Raw genomic sequence first — 21,554 nt, forward strand, 5'->3', positions numbered from 1 at the left:
GTCACGTGGGTATCAAATAAAATAAATCACGACGTTTCGGCGCAACACAAGCGTCCATTATTAGGTGGGGAAGCAGCAGACCATGCTTTCCCACCTGATGATGGACGCTTATGTTGCGGCCGAAACGTCGTGATTTATTTCATTTTATACCCACGTGACTTTACCGAAAAAATCACACAGAGTATGGATTCCTGCAGTCACGAAAGCTTCAAATCAAGATAACGTATTATCGTTCGAGCTAATTGCATCACTCAGCAAGCGCCGAGGAGGAACCACGTATAAAGACAAAGGCGGCACGTAGCAGCAGCCAAATGTGAAACATGTCTTTTGACATTTCTTAAAATGAAAAAAAACTTCGCTTGTGGAGGATGCGGGCATCGATCCCGCTATCTCTCGCATGCTAAGCGAGCGCTCTACCATCTGAGCTAATCCCCCTGCCGTGAAGCGGTGGGGGAAGAAGTTGAGAAGACATTTGATAGCAATGATTGTAGAAATACACCGACACTGAAGAAGTGGGAGTTGCGAATACAGAAGACTGACGCGGTACATTTGATGTTTACATTTGTGCTCTGACTAATTCGATTCCTTCACGAGATCATTATTTATATCCTCGATAAGACATACATAATTTAATCATAATACATATTGTCTTGTCATGTCATTATTATTACTACATAAACATTGGATGACGGAGCGGAATGGGTTTATACTCTTTGTTTTTTTCGGTAAAGTCACTTAGGTAAAATAAATGAAAACAGCTACATTTATTTTACCTACGTGACTTTACCGAAAAAACCAAAGAGTATGAATCCTTGCAGTCACGAAAGCTTCAAATCTATAACGGAATGGGGTTCTCTGCTCGTGAATTTAAAAAAGTGGTTTAATTTAAAAAAAAAATGTTATCGTGGAGGATGCGGGCATCGATCCCGCTACCTCTCGCATGCTAAGCGAGCGCTCTACCATCTGAGCTAATCCCCCAGACACGAGGGACGAGCGCGTGGGGTCTCTGTCTTCTCCTTCTTCCTGCCACGCGCTCGCACTCAGACAGCCACGCGGTGAACTCGAGGCGAGATCTCAACTCGTTGGAGTTACAGAGCTCTCAATTAGAGGGAGGGATGCGGGTGGAGAGAAGGAAAGGTTTCAGTTGGCAGGGAAGAATGGTGGAATGGAATAATGAGCGGAGTTAAGAGATGGAGAATTGAGTAAGGGAAGGGAGTGTAGTAGGATGTGTAAAGAAAGGGATGGAGGGAATGAAAAATGGGAAGCTCGGGGCACTGAGTTCTTATAGAGTGAGTCCCTGAATCATGGGGAGGGGTAACGCATGCACGAGCCTCATCTTGGCAATGGAAAGGAGCGCGTTGAGCCTCTCTTCTCCGTATTGCCACGCGTTCGCACTCAGCCGACCACGTGGCGAGTCCGTGGTGAGCGGTGGCGTACTAACCCAGCGACCTTAATTTAATTCCCAACCTAACGGCTGTGGTAAGCAATTTCCTAAGCCTCCTCTAGGTCGACTCAACCTTAAACAAGTGTTTTGGGTAGCGTGTAAAGTATCAGCACTGGGGAGACAAAGGCGGCCGGACTTGTTACTAGCGACACAACCACCCTCGTGTGCTAGCAACACTTGCCCCGACAAGTCTATACAACCACATGGGTGATCTTTGTCTTTGTTTTGAGTGTCTATGTATCAATGTAAGTGCGGTGTATGTGTGTATTATAAGTATGCGTGTTCATGTGTGTTGTGTGAGCATATTGAATGGCAATATGTGTGTGTGTATGCAACGCGCACACGTCTACCAGGGCGATGGAGCGATGCAATTATCTCATGTGCAGGGTGGCTGGATGGATTGTGGGAGGTTGCAGCGGCTTGGCGAGGCCTTCATCCAGCAGTGGATTGACCATGGCTGATGATGATGTATATATGTTATATGTCTCCTGTGTATCATACTATATTGTTTAAAACATATATTTGCTGGCTGGCTGGCTAGAGGGAAGGACGAACAGTGACGAACAAAGGTTGGCACGGGTGGCTGCTAGTATGTAACCAAAATAAATCAGTAGACACTACAGCTCCTTTTGTTGTTGATGTTAATTGTGCTTGTGCACCGTTACCAGCGCAGCAACAGCAGCAGCATCACCACTGAATTTGTTTACCGAATGAAGAAGTAGCAGAAGAAGCCACGTGGAGCGTTCAACGTCACCACGCCGAGGCGGTCGACCCCCACCCACCCCAACAAGGCCGGGCGGTAGAGCCGTGCCCGGCGCAGCCTCGCTGGGCGAGGAGCTGTCCACACCTCCCCGGGTGCTGAAACTCGCCCAGTCTCCACGGGCGGCGTCTCCAGTCCACCGAGTGGCAAGGAGACCCCCCCCACCGCCTCCCCCCCCCCGCCTAGGGGGTCACGTTAGTCCAGGGGGTCGGCAACGTGCGGTTCCGTAGCCGCATGCGGCTATTTAAGGACTGCTTCGTGACGTTATTTATCAAGGACCGCCGTCTCGCATTCACCACAGCGCATTGCGACTCTTGAAATAATAATGAGTTTTTTTTACCGAATTAAAAAAATGGCTCTTGTTGTTATTTTGGTTGCCGACAGCTGCGTTCGATTTTAACTCAACAACAGCAATGGCCTTGCCTCTCTCTCTCTCTGTCTCTTTACCGAGGAAACGATTCACCGGGTCTCAGGACTCCTCAAAAAGGCTCCTGCTACGTTCGGACATTCGGCCAATTTAGGTTCGCGCGTGAGTGTTGTATCTGTTGTTGTTGTTGTTGTTGCCTTGTGTTGCGTGCCCGGAGATAAACACAAAAACAAACATTTACCACGCATACGAGGGGATAACACGCGCCGCGCTCCGCACAGATGGATTCAAGAATCACCGACTGTGCAGTCGCCTACTGGCCACCTCGAAGCCCACATGCGGCTGTCCAATCAAAAGGCTTAACAGCCTGCCGAGATTCCGAGTTCCGATCACATTGGGCGCGTTCCCGATGTCTGGGCTCGGGAAAAAGTTTCCCAAACTCCACTCCGCGCTGAGCGATTAACGTTGTCCGCCTCACGTGGAACAGAGCTTCATAGCTCATAAAGCTCTGTTGAGGAATCCGATGAGCCATAAAGCTCTGTTTTACAGATGTCCAGTAGGGACGGGGGTGGGGGGTCAACGAGTTAGATCGGCAAACGATACAAAAGACTTCGATTTAAAGCTTTCGTGCCTGCAAGGATTCATCTTCTTTGTTTTTTTCGGTAAAGTCACGTAGAATGAGAATCCTCCAGACAGTCTCGTCCCTTCACCTGATGAATGCCGCTTGTGTTGTGGCCGAAACGTCGTGATAATTTTATTGTGTTATTTTATTTTATCAATTTATTCTTTTATTCTCATTCTACGTGACTTTACCGAAAGAACCAAAGAAGATACAAAAGACGATTATGAATTGAAGATCGAGAAAAGGTAAGAAAGTCGCTAAAATAAATACAAATAAAGTACTGATTAGCAGTACAAAGTGTACGAGAAGGGTACATTAGTTCCTGCCGATCTGTCAACACCAAATTCAACCTGGGGCAAGGCAACAAAACACGAACAAGAACAGTCCCGGACCACAACAAGACAAAAATAACAGTCCCTCAATTTACATTGCGTATACACACGAATGTGCGCGCATATTGAGATCTGAATCTAATTCACATGGACTCTATTAACGCAGACCGCGTTAATTTTGATCGAATTGCTTAGCGCGTCACGTGGGACGTGTTTATCAATCATCGGGCGCGTGCAGCGTGGAACGAGTTACATATTTTTTTTATTTGAATGCGAGGAAGTTAAATTGGCACAAGCGGAAAAACGTAGTAGCGTGGTGGTGGTGGTGGTGGTGATGGGAATCCGCGCAGGTACTGGAGTTTTGACAACCCTGGTTGAGGGTATTAATGTGTCTTTTTCTCTCTCGCTGCGTCAGGCGGAATACAAAGCGGCTGTTTTTCACAGAAGCTGCGCTGCTCAGCGAGAATCGTAAACACCGTACAGTACCGCGGACAGGGCATTACAGTGCTGAGAGAGTGCGCACCAATCTGGGGGCAATCGATAGGCGTTTCACATTAACGCTTGCGCGATAGATATGGCCGCAGGCTCACAGACTCACAGATGCGGCCCACAGACACACGGATATGGTCACAGATTCTCGGACATGGTCACAGATTATTCGATAATGCCGCAGGATCACAATATTCTCAGATATTGCCAAAAATTCACAGATTTTTTTGGTGTCACAGGCTCAATGATATGCTCACAGTTTCACGAACAAAGAATATTGTTTATTTTTTGTGGAAGCGGGTGTGGATAGTCGAACGATGCAAGGTGTTTCGCATGCAACGGGTTAAACTAGCGCAGCGTTGGGCCATTGTTGAAGCTGCTTCCATGATGGATTGCAAGCGGGCTTATCTTGACGTGCAGAAGCCTCCCTCCCCTCTCTCTCCCTGCCGGTCTCCCTCTTTCTCTGTCCCGCTCACGCCCGCGCGCTCCCTCGCTCGCTCTCCCCGGCACCCATCCGTTGATGTGAGCGTCTCCCCGTCTCTCATTACGCATGCACCTCGCGTCTAATCCGGAGCAACGCGCCCCTCCTCAACCCTCCACCACTCCCCAGATAACCTCAACAGCTCACCCGAGTCTCTTCCTCACCCCCCTCCCTCCCTTCTTTTCCTCCCTCTGTCTTCCTACGTCTCCTCACCTCCCTCTCTCCCTCACTCTCTCTGTCTCGCTCGCTGTCCCTCGGCCTCTCTCTGTCATAGACTCAACAATAACCATAGACAAACAATGCCCATAGACTCAACACTCAACACTGTCCATAGACTCAACACTGCCCATAGACTCAACACTGCCCCTGTACAATTAAGTAGTCCACCCTCGTTAAACCTCCATCCGTTCCTCTTTCAAAGCCTCGCCTCTTCTCCATCGCCCATTCCCTTCCTCTTCCCCTCCCGTCGCCCTTCCACCCCTTCCCGTCCCTCCCCCATAGCCCTGTCGTGACACAACGTGCTTTCTGTTAAGGTCACGCCTTCCTCGGCTCTTGCACTGCCCCACTGCCATCTAAATCACTCGATTGTTGTTACCGCTTTTCACACTTCTGTTCTCTGACCTCAGGTGCTCTCGGTACAAACATAAAGTAAGAACCTATAGCATCAGGGCATGGCCGGTGGTCGCCCATCCAATCACTGTCCAGGCTCAACCCTTGATTACCCCCCGAGATCGTCCGGGCACATCACGGCTGGTTTGCTCGTAGGGGGTGCAGTGGGGGGGGGGGGATTAGGATTTAAAAGGGGGGCACCGCGCGGAGATTAGAGCGAGGCGTTCGCTATTGGGGTTTAGTTGCGCAGAAGATTAATGCGGGTGGGGAGAATCGGCGGGCGGGGCCGGGGGCTGGTTAATTTAGGGGTGCGATGGGATGGGGGGGGTTGGGATTTTTATTTTTTTGGGGGGGGGCGTATTTATGGAAGGGACTTTCACTCATGCAGGGTGGGCGGGGGGGGGTGCACTGGGGCCTCTGTTTTTAAGGGGGTGCAGCATCAGGGATTTAACGTGGTCGCTTTGGTAGTGGGGGGCTGAGGTCTTTGTATGGAAACGTGCGAACCCCTCTCGCCCCCCCCAGCCCCCCCCCTTAGCCCCCCCTTAGCCCCTCCCACCCCCTAGCCCCGCCCCCGCGTGCGTTGTGGTTGCGTTTAGAACATCGCGGATTAGGGGAGGAAAAAAAGCACGCGGGTACAAATCCTACACACAAAGACAAAGATCCCCCGTGTAGCCTTTAGCAGACTGTTGGGGCAAGGCAGCACCTATGAAGGCTGGCACAGCACACGAGGGGGTGGGTGGTCAGCACCACGCCCGACCGCCTTTGTCTCCCCATTGGCGATGTTTACACACCGCACCAGGTACTCATTTGAGGCTAAGTCAACGTAGGGGAGACCCATGACTGGTTCAGATAATGAGTATCGGTTCAGATAATCATCACGCTAACCACTACACTCCCCGTACATATAAAATATACAGTACACACGCACAATCACACGTACAAAGAGCATCCAGATAGCCTTTGTGGCCTGTTGATTCCACGTGTAGCCTTCATGAATATTCTACCCGATGTGGTCGGTGTGCAAACATCGTCACTGGGGAGACAAAGGCGGCCGGGCGTGGTGCTGGCCACCCACCTTCTCGTGTGCCGTTCCGGCCTTCATAGGTGCAACTCTTTAACAGCACTTGCCTCAACAGTCAGTTCAGGCTATACGGGAGGTCTTTGTCTTTGTGTTGCGGTGAGCGGTGGCGCAGTGGTGAGCGCACTGCGCTCGGGGCTAACCCACCCCTCGTGCGCCGTGCCGGCCTTAGTAGTCGCTGGCGAGCAGCACTCGCCCCAACAGTCGATCGACTCAGCCTTTAAACACCTGCGTTGGACGTGCAAGCATCATCACTGGGGAGACAAAGGTGGCCGGGGCGTGGCGCCGGCCCACACCGCCCTCCTCGTTCGCCGCGCTGCCTTTCGTAAGGCGAGGTGCTTGGCAATCGACACTTGACCCCAATAAGTCTCGCGGAGGCTACACGGGGGAGCTTTGTCTTTGTGTGTGGCTATTGAGGCGTGGGGATCTGCCCGTATAGAGCAGCCCACATGGAGGCCGGATTCGGGATTACAGGCGGCAACTCTCTGCAAATTAATACTCAATTAATCCCCACCACGACACCCACAGCCCCCTACCCCCCATCGTCCCTCCCACCCCGTCACTTCACACGTGGTGTAGTAAGAACCAGTGATGGTCCCGTCCCTAGGTCGACTCAGCCGTAAACGAGTAGCTGTTGCGGTGGGTCAACCAACAACGGCAGGTGGGGAGACCCCATTGCTGAATGAAGTTCTAGCCACGTAGCTGCTGCCACCACCACCACCATCACCACCACCATCACCACCACCACCACCACCATCACCACCACCACCACCACCATCACCACCACCACCACCACCATCACCACCACCACCGCCACCGCCACCGCCACCACCACCACCACCACCACCACCACCGCCGCCACCACCACCATCACCACCACCACCACCATCACCACCACCATCACCACCACCACCACCACCACCGCAACCATCAGCACCACCACCACCACCACCACCACCGCCACCATCACCACCACCACCACCGCCACCACCACCACCATCACCACCATCACCACCGCTCTCGTCACACGCGTGGACTACATCCCAGTCTGTACGAGTCTACTCAGCCTGACATTGGGAGTGCACCCCCTCGTGTGCCGTGCCGGCTTTCGTAGGTGCTACCCGCTAACGGCACTTGCCCCAACAGACTGTTGAGGCTACACGGGGGATTTTGATCTTTGTGCATACTTCATTTTTTTACCCGTGGCACGCAGCGCGGCGAGGGGAGTCGAGGAGGGGAGGGGAGGGGAGGGGAGGGGAGGGGAGGGGAGGGGAGGGGAGGGGAGGGGAGGGGAGGGGAGGGGAGGGGAGGGGAGGGGAGGGGAGGGGAGGGGAGGGGAGGGGAGGGGAGGGGAGGCTGCGTGGGAGACGCGAGGGGAGGGGGGAGAGCACCTGGGACGGAAGTCGCCACCAAGGCGGACAGAGAGGAGGAGGAGGAGGAATGACCGGACCAATATGTCGAGAATGAAGAGAGGGTGGTGAAGATGATGATGATGAGAGGGTGGTGAAGATGATGATGATGAGAGGGGAGAGAGGAGAGGAGCGAGCAGCAGAGAGCTGCACGGAGGAGGAGGAGGAGCGGCGTCTGTCTTCACAGTGGGCGAGGGGAGGGGTTCGGACCCCCACGGATGTCACGTGGTTTACAGGAGGCTCGAGCTGGCTGAATACGTCCCATGATATATACAAACCGGTTTCCACCCTTCTTAGTAATCATCAGCACAGTGTTGGCCATCATTGCCGACTCCTCTGCGTTGCCCGCGTTTGTGTGCGTCAGTGAGGGGCCGCGCGAGCCGGCATCTGTCCGTGATCAGCATTCATCGTTCCCGCTCTCCCCACCAGCGCCCCCCCTCGCAGCCCACGCTCCAGCACATCAAGCTGCAGTAAAACTAACAACAGCGGGGGGCAGGGAGCGGTGGGTGGGAGGGATGATGGGAGGGGGGGCGCTCGAGGGGAGGTGGAGGTTGTTGTGAGAGGGGGGGGTATTGAGTATTGAGGAATTTTACCTTTGTGAAGGTGGTGGGGGAGAGCGGGGGAGGGGGAATGGGGGGGGGGTAGAGGAGGCGAGGTCTGGAGGTCAAGGATAGGCGAGACGAAAAATGATCCAGGCCCTCACTCCTCCCTCCTCACCCCCCCTGTGCCTTCCAGCCGCTCGGATTTTAATTTTCTCTCCGTGAGCTGCAGAGGCCATGAACAGCAGCGCAGTAGAAGCATCGGGCGCGTATTCACAGCGAGAAGGGGGTCTTCATTCGTGGGAGAGATGTACAGGAGAGATGTATTGTAGAGATGTAAAGGAGAGATGTACTGGTTATGTACAGGAGAGATGTACAGGAGAGATGTACTGGTTATGTACAGGAGAGATGTACAGGAGAGATGTATTGGAGAGATGTACAGGAGATATGTACAGGAGGGATGTACAGGAGAGATGTATTGGAGAGATGTATAGGAGAGACGTACAGGAGAGATGTACTGGTTATGTACTGGAGATGTACGGGAGATGTACAAGAGAGATGTACTGGTTATGTACTGGAGATGTACAGGAGATGTACAGGAGAGATGTACTGGTTATGTACTGGAGATGTACAGGAGAGATGTACAGGAGAGATGCACAGGAGAGATGTACAGGAGAGATGTATTGGAGAGATGTATTGGAGAGATGTACTGGTTATGTACAGGAGAGATGTACAGGAGAGATGTACAGGAGAGATGTATTGGAGAGATGTACAGGAGAGATGTATTGGAGAGATGTACAGGAGAGATGTATTGGAGAGATGTACTAGTTATGTACTGGTTATGTACAGGAGAGATATACAGGAGAGATGTACTGGAGATGTACAGGAGATGTACAGGAGAGATATACAGGAGAGATGCACAGGAGAGATGCACAGGAGAGATGTATTGGAGAGATGTACAGGAGAGATGTACAGGAGAGATGTACAGGAGAGATGTATTGGAGAGATGTATTGGAGAGATGCACAGGAGAGATGTACAGGAGAGATGTACTGGTTATGTACTGGTTATGTACAGGAGAGATGTACAGGAGAGATGTATTGGAGAGATGTACAGGAGAGATGTACTTGAGCTTCATAGCGCATCGGATTCCTCGAGCCAAAAGAAAGATTCTTGTTCTGAGACGCAGAGTGATACGCACCGGTACTCAGCGATACTCGCCACAACACCGCGTCACTACCCATGATGCCTGTTCCCACCAGCACCCAGACAACCCCTTGCCCCCTTCTCCCACCAACTCACTACCACACCCCCCTCCCTCCCCACCCACTCACCACCCCCCCCGCCTCCCTCCCCCACTCACCACCCCCCCCGCCTCCCTCCCCCACTCACCCAGACCCCCTCCCTCCTCTTCCTCTGCAGTCTTCAAATTCAACGTAGAGACATCGTTTGCAGGACATTAATCATCATTAGCACGCGGCCACCCCCTACATATGCAGCAGCTCTGCGGTCAAACTCGTGAGACGTGGAGGAGAGGAGACGCTGGGGGGGGGGGGGGGGCGAGAACGCTGTGGAGGCAGCTAGGATCGGGATGTGGAGCGGCCAGGTGAAAAGGAAATTGTTTTTATCTAGCGAGTGCTTTTGCACGTGACTTCTACACAGAGCACATTTTCATAAAGAATCACGGGGGGCGGGGGAGGTGGTCTTGGGCCCCCCCCCCCATAGGTACAGGGTGAGGTGCTCACTCAAAACGGACAGAGAGGAGGAAGGGGCATGGCTCAACGTGAGCAGCAGGAAGCGAGGAGGATGATAGACCCCGTCAAGGGCGATACACCCCGAGGAGGAGGAATATGTGGCTCTGTGTTAATCTACGGCTCTTTGTGTGAATCTATATCTCTGTGTGATTCTATGCCTCTCTGTGTGAATCTATGCCTCTCTGTGTGAATCTATGGCTCTCTGTGTGGATCTATGTCTCTGTGTGAATCTATGCCTCTCTGTGTGAATCTATGCCTCTTTGTGTGAATCTACGGCTCTCTGTGTGAATCTATGCCTCTCTGTGTGAATCTATGCCTCTCTGTGTGAATCTATGACTCTCTGTGTGAGTCTATGGCTCTCTGTGTGATTCTATGCCTCTCTGTGTGAATCTATGCCTCTGTGTGAATCTATGGCTCTCTGTGTGAGTCTATAGCTCTCTGTGTGAATCTACGGCTCTCTGTGTGAATCTATGCCTCTGTGTGACTCTATGGCTCTCTGTGTGAATCTATGCCTCTCTGTGTGAATCTATGGCTCTCTGTGTGATTCTATGGCTCTCTGTGTGAATCTATGGCTCTCTGTGTGAATCTATGCCTCTCTGTGTGATTCTATGCCTCTCTGTGTGATTCTATGGCTCTCTGTGTGAATCTATGGCTCTCTGTGTGACTCTATGTCTCTGTGTGAATCTATGCCTCTCTGTGTGAATCTATGCCTCTTTGTGTGAATCTACGGCTCTCTGTGTGAATCTATGCCTCTCTGTGTGAATCTACGGCTCTCTGTGTGAATCTATGCCTCTGTGTGACTCTATGGCTCTCTGTGTGAATCTATGCCTCTCTGTGTGAATCTATGGCTCTCTGTGTGATTCTATGGCTCTCTGTGTGAATCTATGGCTCTCTGTGTGAATCTACGCCTCTCTGTGTGATTCTATGCCTCTCTGTGTGATTATATGGCTCTCTGTGTGAATCTATGGCTCTCTGTGTGAATCTATGGCTCTCTGTGTGACTCTATGTCTCTGTGTGAATCTATGCCTCTCTGTGTGAACCTATGCCTCTTTGTGTCAATCTACGGCTCTCTGTGTGAATCTATGCCTCTCTGTGTGAATCTATGCCTCTCTGTGTGAATCTATGACTCTCTGTGTGAGTCTATGGCTCTCTGTGTGATTCTATGCCTCTCTGTGTGAATCTATGCCTCTGTGTGAATCTATGGCTCTCTGTGTGAGTCTATGGCTCTCTGTGTTAATCTACGGCTCTCTGTGTGAATCTATGCCTCTCTGTGTGAATCTATGGCTCTCTGTGTGATTCTATGGCTCTCTGTGTGAATCTATGGCTCTCTGTGTGAATCTATGCCTCTCTGTGTGATTCTATGCCTCTCTGTGTGATTCTATGGCTCTCTGTGTGAATCTATGGCTCTCTGTGTGAATCTATGGCTCTCTGTGTGACTCTATGTCTCTGTGTGAATCTATGCCTCTCTGTGTGAATCTATGGCTCTCTGTGTGAATCTATGTCTCTGTGTGAATCTATGCCTCTCTGTGTGAATCTATGGCTCTCTGTGTGAATCTATGCCTCTCTGTGTGAATCTTTGTCTGTGTGAATCTATGGCTCTCTGCGTGAATCTATGCCTCTCTGTATGAATCTATGCCTCTCTGTGTGAATCTACGGCTCTCTGTGTGAATCTATGCCTCTGTATGAATCTATGTCTCTTTGTGTGAATCTATGTCTCTGTGTGTGAATCTATGCCTCTCTGTGTGACTCTATGCCTCTCTGTGTGAATCTATGGCTCTCTGTGTGAGTCTATGGCTCTCTGTGTGAATCTATGGCTCTCTGTGTGATTCTATGCCTCTCTGTGTGAATCTATGCCTCTGTGTGAATCTATGCCTCTCTGTGTGAATCTATGGCTCTCTGTGTGAGTCCATGGCTCTATGTGTGAATCTACGGCTCTGTGTGTGAATCTATGCCTCTCTGTGTGTGACTCTATGGCTCTCTGTGTGAATCTATGCCTCTCTGTGTGAATCTATGGCTCTCTGCGTGAATCTATGCCTCTCTGTGTGAATCTATGGCTCTCTGTGTGAATCTATGCCTCTCTGTGTGAATCTATGCCTCTCTGTGTGATTCTATGTCTCTGTGTGATTCTATGCCTCTCTGTGTGATTATATGGCTCTCTGTGTGAATCTATGCCTCTCTGTGTGATTCTATGTCTCTGTGTGATTCTATGCCTCTCTGTGTGATTCTATGGCTCTCTGTGTGACTCTCTGCCTCTCTGTGTGAATCTATGTCTCTGTGTGAATCTATGCCTCTCTGTGTGATTCTACGGCTCTCTGTGTGAATCTATGCCTCTTTGTGTTAATCTATGGCTCTCTGTGTGACTCTATGCCTTTCTGTGTGAATCTATGTCTCTGTGTGAATCTATGGCTCTCTGTGTGAATCTATGGCTCTCTGTGTGAATCTATGCCTCTCTGTGTGAATCTATGGCTCTCTATGTGAATCTATGGCTCTCTGTGTGAATCTATGCCTCTCTGTGTGAATCTCTGCCTCTCTGTGTGAGTCTATGACTCTCTGTGTGAATCTATGTCTCTGTGTGAATCTATGTCTCTGTGTGAATCTATGGCTCTCTGTGTGAATCTATGCCTCTCTGTTTGAATCTATGTCTGTGTGAATCTATGGCTCTCTGTGTGAATCTACACTCTATGTGTGATTCTATGCCTCTCTGTGTGAGTCTATGTCTCTGTGTGAATCTACGGCTCTCTGTGTGAATCTACACTGTATGTGTGATTCTATGCCTCTCTGTGTGAGTCTATGTCTCTGTGTGAATCTACGGCTCTCTGTGTGAATCTACACTGTATGTGTGATTCTATGCCTCTCTGTGTGAGTCTATGATTCTCTGGGTCTCTATGCGAGTCGAGTCGAGGGCAGTGGCAATCCTGCGGTTTGACGCGCGGGGTAGATTTGTGTTTGTGTGTTTGTGTATTTGTGTTTAAGTGCGAAAGAGAACGACACCGCGAATCCGACCGCAGAAAAAAATAATTCCACGCAAAATGTCCAGCCTCTCAAATGTCCAAAGTGGCAATCACAGAGCACGGGACGAATGGGGGGGGGGGCGGGGGGGGTGCAATTATTGCGGCGGTGAGGGGAGGGGCCGTGGGGCCCAGGCGTGGGTGGAGGAGGCGATGAGCGGGGGATGGGGAGGAGGGGGAGAGAGGAGGGAGCGCTTGGGGGAGGTGGAGTATGGAGATGGCGAGGGGGGGCGAGGGAGGCGGGGCGAGGGGGGGGGCGGGGCGAGGGGGTGAGGGGGCGGGGCGTGGGGGAGTGCTTGCTGTGTGGGCAGGGCGCGCCACTTGGCCTGGCCGTCCGTGCACGATTTTCATGGTGTCACAGTGTCACGATTTCCTGCGCAGAGGATCAGCGTCGCTCTCTCCTTGCCTCCCCCCTTGCCTCCCTCCTTGCCTCCCCCCTTGCCTCCCCCCTTGCCTCCCCCCTTGGCCCCCTCCCTCCCTGCCTCAGTCCCTTGTAGTATGATTTAACAAGAACAAAAAAACACCGCACATTTTGTCAATAACACCGTGCGGCTTGATAACAAACGAGTGCTGTAATATTTAATAGGCAACGCTTTTGGCAACGGCCCTTCTTTTACACACGTAATAATGCTCATAAGCGTATGGATGTGAGTGAATTGGTCACGACGAATCGATGTCGATGATGTTTTGAATTTGATAATTAATTTTATGAGAATAAAAAATAAATATTCGAGCCTGGCAGGAGTCGAACCTACAATCTTCTGATCCGTAGTCAGACGCGTTATCCATTGCGCCACAGGCCCTCTGTGGCACAAACCTCCCAGAGACGAACTTATACCGTCACCATGGTGATGGTCACGGTGTGGATGGTGATATCCGTAGTGATGATGATAGTTATGATGATAATTAGGGTACGGATGATGTTGGCATTCGTGATGATGGTGGTGGTAATAATTTTGGTTGGTGGTGGTGGTGATGATGGTAATTCTGGTTGTGGATGATAATTCAGTGCTCGCGCTGATGGATGATGATGGTGTTGATAACTTTGATGGTGGATTATGGTGGTGATAGCGACAATAATGGTGTTGATCACAAATGGTGATCGTGGTGATGGTAATGATGGGGATGGCGGGGACGTCAAGGTATAAGTTTGTCCCAAGGAGCTGTGGATTTCGAGGGGCCTGTGGCGCAATGGATAACGCGTCTGACTACGGATCAGAAGATTGTAGGTTCGACTCCTGCCAGGCTCGAGTAAATTATTTTTTTTCGATTTAAAGCTCATGTGAATGCAAGGATTCATCATCTTTGGTTCTTTCGGTAAAGTCACGTAGAATGAGAATAAAATAATAAATTGATAAAATAAAATAACACAATAAAATTCTCACGACGTTTCGGCCACAACACAAGCGGCCTTCATCAGGTGAAGGGACGAGACTGTCCCTATCAATTTATTATTTTATTCTCATTCCACGTGACTTCACCGAAAGAACCAAAGAAGAGAAAAAATATTTTTTGTTAATTAAATAAATTCCGCACTGATTGAAAACGTTCATGAACCACACCGACACATTGCCCATGCACCTTTTGAGATGAAAACATTTCATAGGCGACGTTTCGGGCAACGGCCCTTTTCCATGGCACCAACACGCGTGGTTCGCCCGGCGCGCACCCCGGGGCGAGCATCCAGCCTGGCACGGGGCCTGGCAACCCACGTGCTGCTGCTGCTGCGCCCATCTGTCGTGGTGGCACACACCGGCACGCGTGCGTGCGTGTCGGCATGTTGATGTGTGTGTGATGTGTGTGTGATGTGTGTGTGTGATGTGTGTGTGATGTGTGTGTGTGATGTGTGTGTGATGTGTGTGTGGTGTGTGTGTGTGATGTGTGTGTGATGTGTGTGTGATGTGTGTGTGTGATGCGTGTGATGTGTGTGTGATGCGTGTGTGTGTGATGTGTGTGTGATGTGTGTGTGATGTGTGTGTGTGATGTGTGTGTGTGAGTGTGATGTGTGTGTGTGATGTGTGTGTGATGTGTGTGTGTGTGATGTGTGTGTGTGATGTGTGTGTGTGTGATGTGTGTGTGATGTGTGTGTGTGATGTGTGTGTGATGTGTGTGTGTGTGGTGTGTGTGTGTGATGTGTGTGTGATGTGTGTGTGTGATGTGTGTGTGTGATGTGTGTGTGATGTGTGTGTGATGCGTGTGTGATGTGTGTGTGTGATGTGTGTGTGTGATGTGTGTGTGTAATGCGTGTGATGTGTGTGTGTGATGTGTGTGTGATGCGTGTGTGATGTGTGTGTGATGTGTGTGTGTGATGTGTGTGTGTGATGTGTGTGTGTGTGATGCGTGTGATGTGTGTGTGTAATGCGTGTGATGTGTGTGTGTGTGATGTGTGTGTGTGTGATGCCTGTGATGTGTGTGTGTAATGCGTGTGATGTGTGTGTGTGATGCGTGTGATGTGTGTGTGTAATGCGTGTGATGTGTGTGTGTGTGATGTGTGTGTGTGATGCGTGTGATGTGTGTGTGTGTGATGTGTGTTTGTGATGCGTGTGATGTGTGTGTGTGATGTGTGTGTGATGTGTGTGATGCGTGTGATGTGTGTGTGTGATGTGTGTGTGATGTGTGTGTGATGCGTGTGATGTGTGTGTGATGCGTGTGATGTGTGTGTGATGCGTGTGATGTGTGTGATGTGTGTGTGATGTGTGTGTGTGATGTGTGTGTGATGCGTGTGATGTGTGTGTGTGATGTGTGTGTGATGTGTGTGTGTGATGCGTGTGATGTGTGTGTGTAGTGTGTGATGTGTGTGTGTGTGATGTGTGTGTGTGATGTGTGTGATGTGTGTGTGATGCGTGTGATGTGTGTGTGATGCGTGTGATGTATGTGTGATGTGTGTGTGATGTGTGTGTGATGTGTGATGCGTGTGATGTGTGTGTGATGTGTGTGTGATGCGTGTGATGTGTGTGTGATGTGTGATGCGTGTGATGTGTGTGTGTGCGGTGTGTGTGTGATGTGTATGTGATGTGTGTGTGATGCGTGTGTGATGTGTGTGTGATGTGTGTGTGTGATGTGTGTGTGTGTGATGTGTGTGTGTGTGATGCGTGTGATGTGTGTGTGTAATGCGTGTGATGTGTGTGTGTGATGTGTGTGTGTGTGATGCGTGTGATGTGTGTGTGTAATGCGTGTGATGTGTGTGTGTGTGATGCGTGTGATGTGTGTGTGTGTAATGCGTGTGATGCGTGTGTGTGTGATGTGTGTGTGTGATGCGTGTGATGTGTGTGTGTAATGCGTGTGATGTGTGTGTGATGTGTGTTTGTGATGCGTGTGATGTGTGTGTGTGATGTGTGTGTGATGTGTGTGATGCGTGTGATGTGTGTGTGATGTGTGTGTGATGTGTGTGTGATGCGTGTGATGTGTGTGATGTGTGTGTGATGTGTGTGTGTGATGTGTGATGCGTGTGATGTGTGTGTGTGATGTGTGTGTGTGATGCGTGTGATGTGTGTGTGATGTGTGTGTGATGTGTGTGTGATGTGTGATGCGTGTGATGTGTGTGTGATGTGTGTGTGATGTGTGATGCGTGTGATGTGTGTGTGATGTGTGTGTGATGTGTGATGCGTGTGATGCGTGTGTGTGATGTGTGTGTGATGTGTGTGTGATGTGTGTGTGATGTGTGTGTGTGATGAGTGTGATGTGTGTGTGATGTGTGTGTATAGTGTGTGATGTGTGTGTGTGTGATGTGTGTGTGTGTGATGTGTGTGATGTGTGTGTGATGCGTGTGATGTGTGTGTGATGTGTGTGTGATGTGTGTGTGTGATGTGTGATGCGTGTGATGTGTGTGTGATGTGTGTGTGTGATGTGTGATGCGTGTGATGTGTGTGTGATGTGTGTGTGGTGTGTGTGTGTGGTGTGTGTGTGTGATATGTGTGTGTGATATGTGTGTGTGATGTGTGTGTGTGATGCGTGTGATGTGTGTGTGTGTGATATGTGTGTGTGAGCTGTGTGTGTTGTGTGTGTGCCGGTGGGGAGCGGTAGTGTAGTGGCAAGCGCGCTGCGCTACGAACCTGGTGACCCGGGTTTCGATTTCCGCTCACGGCCAACACCAATGACGATTATCTGAACCGATCCTGGGCCTCCCCTAGGTTGACTCAGCCTCGAATGAGTACCTGGTGCGGTGTGTGAGCATCGCTACTGCAGAGACAAAGGCAGTCGGGCGTGGTGTTGGCCACCCACCCCCTCGTGTGCCGTGCCGGCCTTCACAGGTGCTGCTCGCTAACAGCACTTGCCCCAACAGTCTGTTAAGGCTATACGGAGGATCTTTGTCTTTGATGTGTGTGTGATGTGTGTGTGTGATGTGTATGTGTGATGTGTGTGTGTGATGTGTGTGTGTGTGGTGTGTGTGTGTGTGATGTGTGTGTGTGATATGTGTGTGTGATGTGTGTGTGATGTGTGTATGATGTGTGTGTGTGATGTGTGTGTGATGTGTGTGATGTGTGTGTAATGTGTTTGTGATGTGTGTGTGTGATGTGTGTGTGTGATGTGTGTGCGTGATGTGTGTGTGTGATGTGTGTGCGCGATGTGTGTGTGTGATGTGTGTGTGATGTGTGTGTGTGATGTGTGTGTGATGTGTATGTGATGTGTGTGTATGATGTGTGTGTGTGATGTGTGTGTGTGATGTGTGTGTGTGTGATGTGTTTGTGATGTGTGTGTGTGATGTGTGTGTGTGATGTGTGTGTGTGATGTGTGTGTGATGTGTGTATGTGATGTGTGTATGTGATGTGTGTGTGATGTGTGTGTGTGTGATGTGTGTGTGTGATGTGTGTGTGTGTGATGTGTGTGTGTGTGTGATGTGTGTGTGTGTGATGTGTGTGTGTGTGATGTGTGTGTGATGTGTGTGTGTGATGTGTGTGTGATGTGTGTGTGTGATGTGTGTGTGATGTGTGTGTGTGATGTGTGTGTGATGTGTGTGTGATGTGTGTGTGATGTGTGTGTGTGATGTGTGTATGTGATGTGTGTGTGATGTGTGTGTGATGTATGTGTGATGTGTGTGTGATGTGTGTGTATGTGATGTGTGTGTGTGATGTGTGTGTGTGTGATGTGTGTGTGTGATGTGTGTGTGATGTGTGTGTGATGTGTGTGTGTGTGATGTGTGTGTGATGTGTGTGTGTGATGTGTGTGTGTTGATGCGTGTGTGTGCCGGTACAGTGCTCGCTAACAGCACTTGCTGTTACAGTTTATTAAGGCTTAACGGGTGATCTTTATCTTTGCTGTGTAGCGTCGACAGTGCATGTGTGTATGTATTTGTAAACGTTTGATTCTCGCTCACGGCCACCACCAACACCAGTGACGATTATCTGAACCGATCTTGGGGGGTTCTCCCCTAGGTCGACTCAGCCTAAAACGAGTACCCGGTGCGGTGTGTGTGGTACACATCGCCCGAGGGTAGACAGAGGCGGTCGGGCGTGCGTGGTGCCTGCCACCCCGTTGGTGTGCCGTGCCGGCCTTCAACGGTGCAGCCAGCTCACAGCACTTGCCCCAAAAGTCTGCTGAGGCTATACGGGGGGTCTTTGTCTGTGTGTTTGGTGTCGCGACTCCCCCCCCTCGCCCTGCTCGAGGAGCCAGATGGCCGCTCCCCAATCGCGCGACTCTTTAATTTGCCCGCCGCTCATTAATAACTCGCGCGGATTGACCCCCCCCCCATCCACACCCCCCCCCCCCCACCTCGAAATCACCCTCGTCCGCCCCCACTCCTCCCTCGTCCCGTCTCCCGTGGCAGCGCGGTTGCCATGGCAGCGGAACAGGTTTCCATGACGACGGCTCGTGAGCAGCTGCAGCAATCAGCGCGCGGTGGTCCAGCGGGATGGGGGGGGGGCTGGAGGAAGTGGGGGTTGGGGGGGTGGGGGTTGGGGCGGCTTGCAGGGTGCGCCTACACACGTCGTGACGATACACCCCACGGGGGAGGAGGGGGGCGGTGGAGGGGGGAGGTGGAGGGGGGAGGTGGAGGGGGGAGGTGGAGGGGGGAGGTGGAGGGGGGAGGTGGAGGGGAGGGAGGTGGAGGGGGGAGGTGGAGGGGGGGATTGAGGCGGGGGGAGCTGTGGTTACTGTGGCACTGTGGGTGTCACGATGCAACGCGCTCCTTCGGGTGGAGCCATTCCGTGTCTCCACTCCTCGATGCCATCAGGGAATGTACCCCCCCCCCACCCCCGAAACACCCCTCCCCCCCCCCCACATACACCCACACACACACCCCCACACGCCCCCACACACACACACCCCCACACGCACACCCCCCCACACACACACCCCCACACACACACCCCCACACACACACACCCCCACACACCCCCACACGCACACCCCCCCACACACACACCCCCACACACACACCCCCACACGCACACCCCCACACACACACACCCCCACACGCACACCCCCACACACACACACCCCCACACAACAACAACAACAACCGCCATTCGCCACTAAGTGGCGGTGACGTCACCACGACGCTTGTGCCAGGCTATGTGCACCCTGAGGCCACGTGAAGTGTCGAATACCCGCTGGCAGGAGGTCACGGGGCAGACCCAGGTGCCACGGGTCGACTGACTGAGATGACTGGCTGATGCACACACACACACCCCCACACACACACACACACCCACACCTTCCCCCTCTAAAAGCCAAATCAATTCCTGCATCGCGAGTAAATCGCTACCCGTGACTCCCAGTGAATCCATCATCATCACCACCATCATCATCACCACTACCATCACCACCACCACCATCACCACCACCACCATCACCACCACCACCATCACCACCACCACCATCACCACCACCACCATCACCACCACCACCACCATCACCACCACCACCATCACCACCACCATCACCACCACCATCATCACCACCACCACCACCATCAGCATATCCATCCTCTTTGTCCGTTCTTCCATCCCCCCGTCTATCTCCCTCCCTCTAACTCATTTTTATAACTACGACAAGTGCTGCACCTGCACGCAGCCCTTCCCACAGTCAAACGGCCTCCGATGGGTAGCTGAGATCTGCATGCAGAGCTCTCTACCGTCATCTGCCACCGAGCACACGGCCTCCTCCAGTGCCCACTGCTCCTTGAAGGCCGGCACGGCGTGGGTCAGCCGCGCATGGTGGAACTCCAGCCACACCCTGGCTCCGACCAGAGCGCGGAAGATGCCCAGGCTGCTGGCTGGACGTTTCCCCTCCAGGGCCACCTTCCTTGCCCTGTGTACGGCGAGCTTGGCGTAGCCGGCGAGCACGTTGACCGGCCCCTGAAGATGTTGGGGTCCGTCGCCCTTCGGGTATCCAAAGATGAGGACCGTCGGGGAGAAGTGGAGGCTGAACCTTAGGAGGATGTTTCTCAGGACCTTGAACAGCGAGTCCAGGCTCTTGCACTCCACGTATTGGTGCGCCACCGTCTCCACTTTACCGCAGAACCGGCACTCCGGGGACGTGTCGGTGAAGCGCGCCAGGGAGACGTCGGCAGTGACGGTGCCGTGGGCGATGCTCCAGCTGAGGTCGCCGATGCGGTTGTACGTCGGGCTGGAGTAGAGTTGCCTCCAGCGAGGCCTCTCTGGAGAGACGCAGGGCAGGGCTCTCCTCCAGGCATGGTCCTTGTGGATCCTCAGGGTGTCCTGTTGGTGGAACCGGACCATGTAGGAGTAGAGCACCTTCCTCTTGATGTTTGCGAAGGCCACATCCGGCAGGTCTTCCAGCCGGCACAGGTTGTGATCCGCCTTCGTTTGTCGGCATTGGCGACGCAGTTACACGACGGAGAGCTCCGGTGGAGGGGGGCCGAGAGGGGCCTCGCCATCCCCAACGCCAATGGGGGGCGTTCTCCCCGCTGCCACTGAGAAGGCCCCCTTGGCTTCGGCCAGGATCCGGGCAGCCACCCGGAGCGACTGCAGCCCCCCTGTCTCTGCGACCATCTCGGCCGGTTCGAGCCACCGGCCCCATGTTCCGGGCTCCACCAGATCTCCCATCCTGGTGAGCCGCGCGTTGGCGAGGCGCCTCTCCATGCCTGGGGTGGCGGTGGTGGATGGCAGCTTTATCTGTGGGTTCCTGAGGATCGGTTCGAAGACCAGATCCTTGGCCGATCGCGGCTGGTTCAGCCTGCTGACGGCGAGGAGCTCCATGTCTGCAGGGCGCTCCTGTAGAAGGGTGGCGGCTGTCCCAATGGGAGGCCCTGCAGGTCCATGTAGAATAGTTGTTTGGAGCGCTGCAGACCCCCAGCTGTTTCAGGAGGAAGGAGGCCGTGATGCTCCAGGCCGGTGCAGGGGCGGCGTGCAGAAACTTTTGCACGACCTGCAGCCGGAAGGTGGCCAGCTGACTCCCACACACACCAGCCCGTGACCACCCTCGTCCAGTGACAGGGCAGGACCCAGCCACGACCCGGTGTCCTCCGCCCAACCATAAGAATTCGAGGACTCGCTTCTCTAGTGCGTTGACGAGGCGCATGTGGGGGTGCCACATCATGGACGTCACCAGCTGGTTCACTACCAACGTCTTTGTCCTGAAGGTGAGGAACTTGCACAGGCGATTCCAGGTGCCCAGCCGCTCCTTCACCTTCTCCTCCAGCTCGACCCAGTTCCTCTGCGGTGGTTCCTCCTCTGGTCCCAGAAACACTTCCAGGTGGTGCAG

The 21,554-nt window shown here is 52.4% G+C and overlaps 4 non-coding genes across 4 annotated transcripts; 1 reads left to right on the forward strand and 3 right to left on the reverse strand.

Moving 5' to 3' along the window:
* Nucleotides 1-362: 362 nt before the first annotated feature.
* On the reverse strand, nucleotides 363-435 carry TRNAA-AGC (transfer RNA alanine (anticodon AGC)). The gene has a single exon. It is a non-coding gene; the product is annotated as a tRNA-Ala (tRNA).
* Nucleotides 436-905: 470 nt separating this feature from the next.
* TRNAA-AGC (transfer RNA alanine (anticodon AGC)) lies at nucleotides 906-978 on the reverse strand. The gene has a single exon. It is a non-coding gene; the product is annotated as a tRNA-Ala (tRNA).
* A 12,642-nt stretch (nucleotides 979-13,620) lies between these two features.
* TRNAR-ACG (transfer RNA arginine (anticodon ACG)) lies at nucleotides 13,621-13,693 on the reverse strand. Its single transcript has one exon. It is a non-coding gene; the product is annotated as a tRNA-Arg (tRNA).
* A 374-nt stretch (nucleotides 13,694-14,067) lies between these two features.
* TRNAR-ACG (transfer RNA arginine (anticodon ACG)) lies at nucleotides 14,068-14,140 on the forward strand. The gene has a single exon. It is a non-coding gene; the product is annotated as a tRNA-Arg (tRNA).
* Nucleotides 14,141-21,554: the final 7,414 nt, after the last annotated feature.

Source organism: Petromyzon marinus, chromosome 12 (genome assembly GCF_048934315.1).
Source record: "Petromyzon marinus isolate PM22_M1 ecotype Great Lakes invasive population chromosome 12, UKy_Petmar_22M1.pri1.0, whole genome shotgun sequence".
NCBI lineage: Eukaryota > Metazoa > Chordata > Hyperoartia > Petromyzontiformes > Petromyzontidae > Petromyzon > Petromyzon marinus.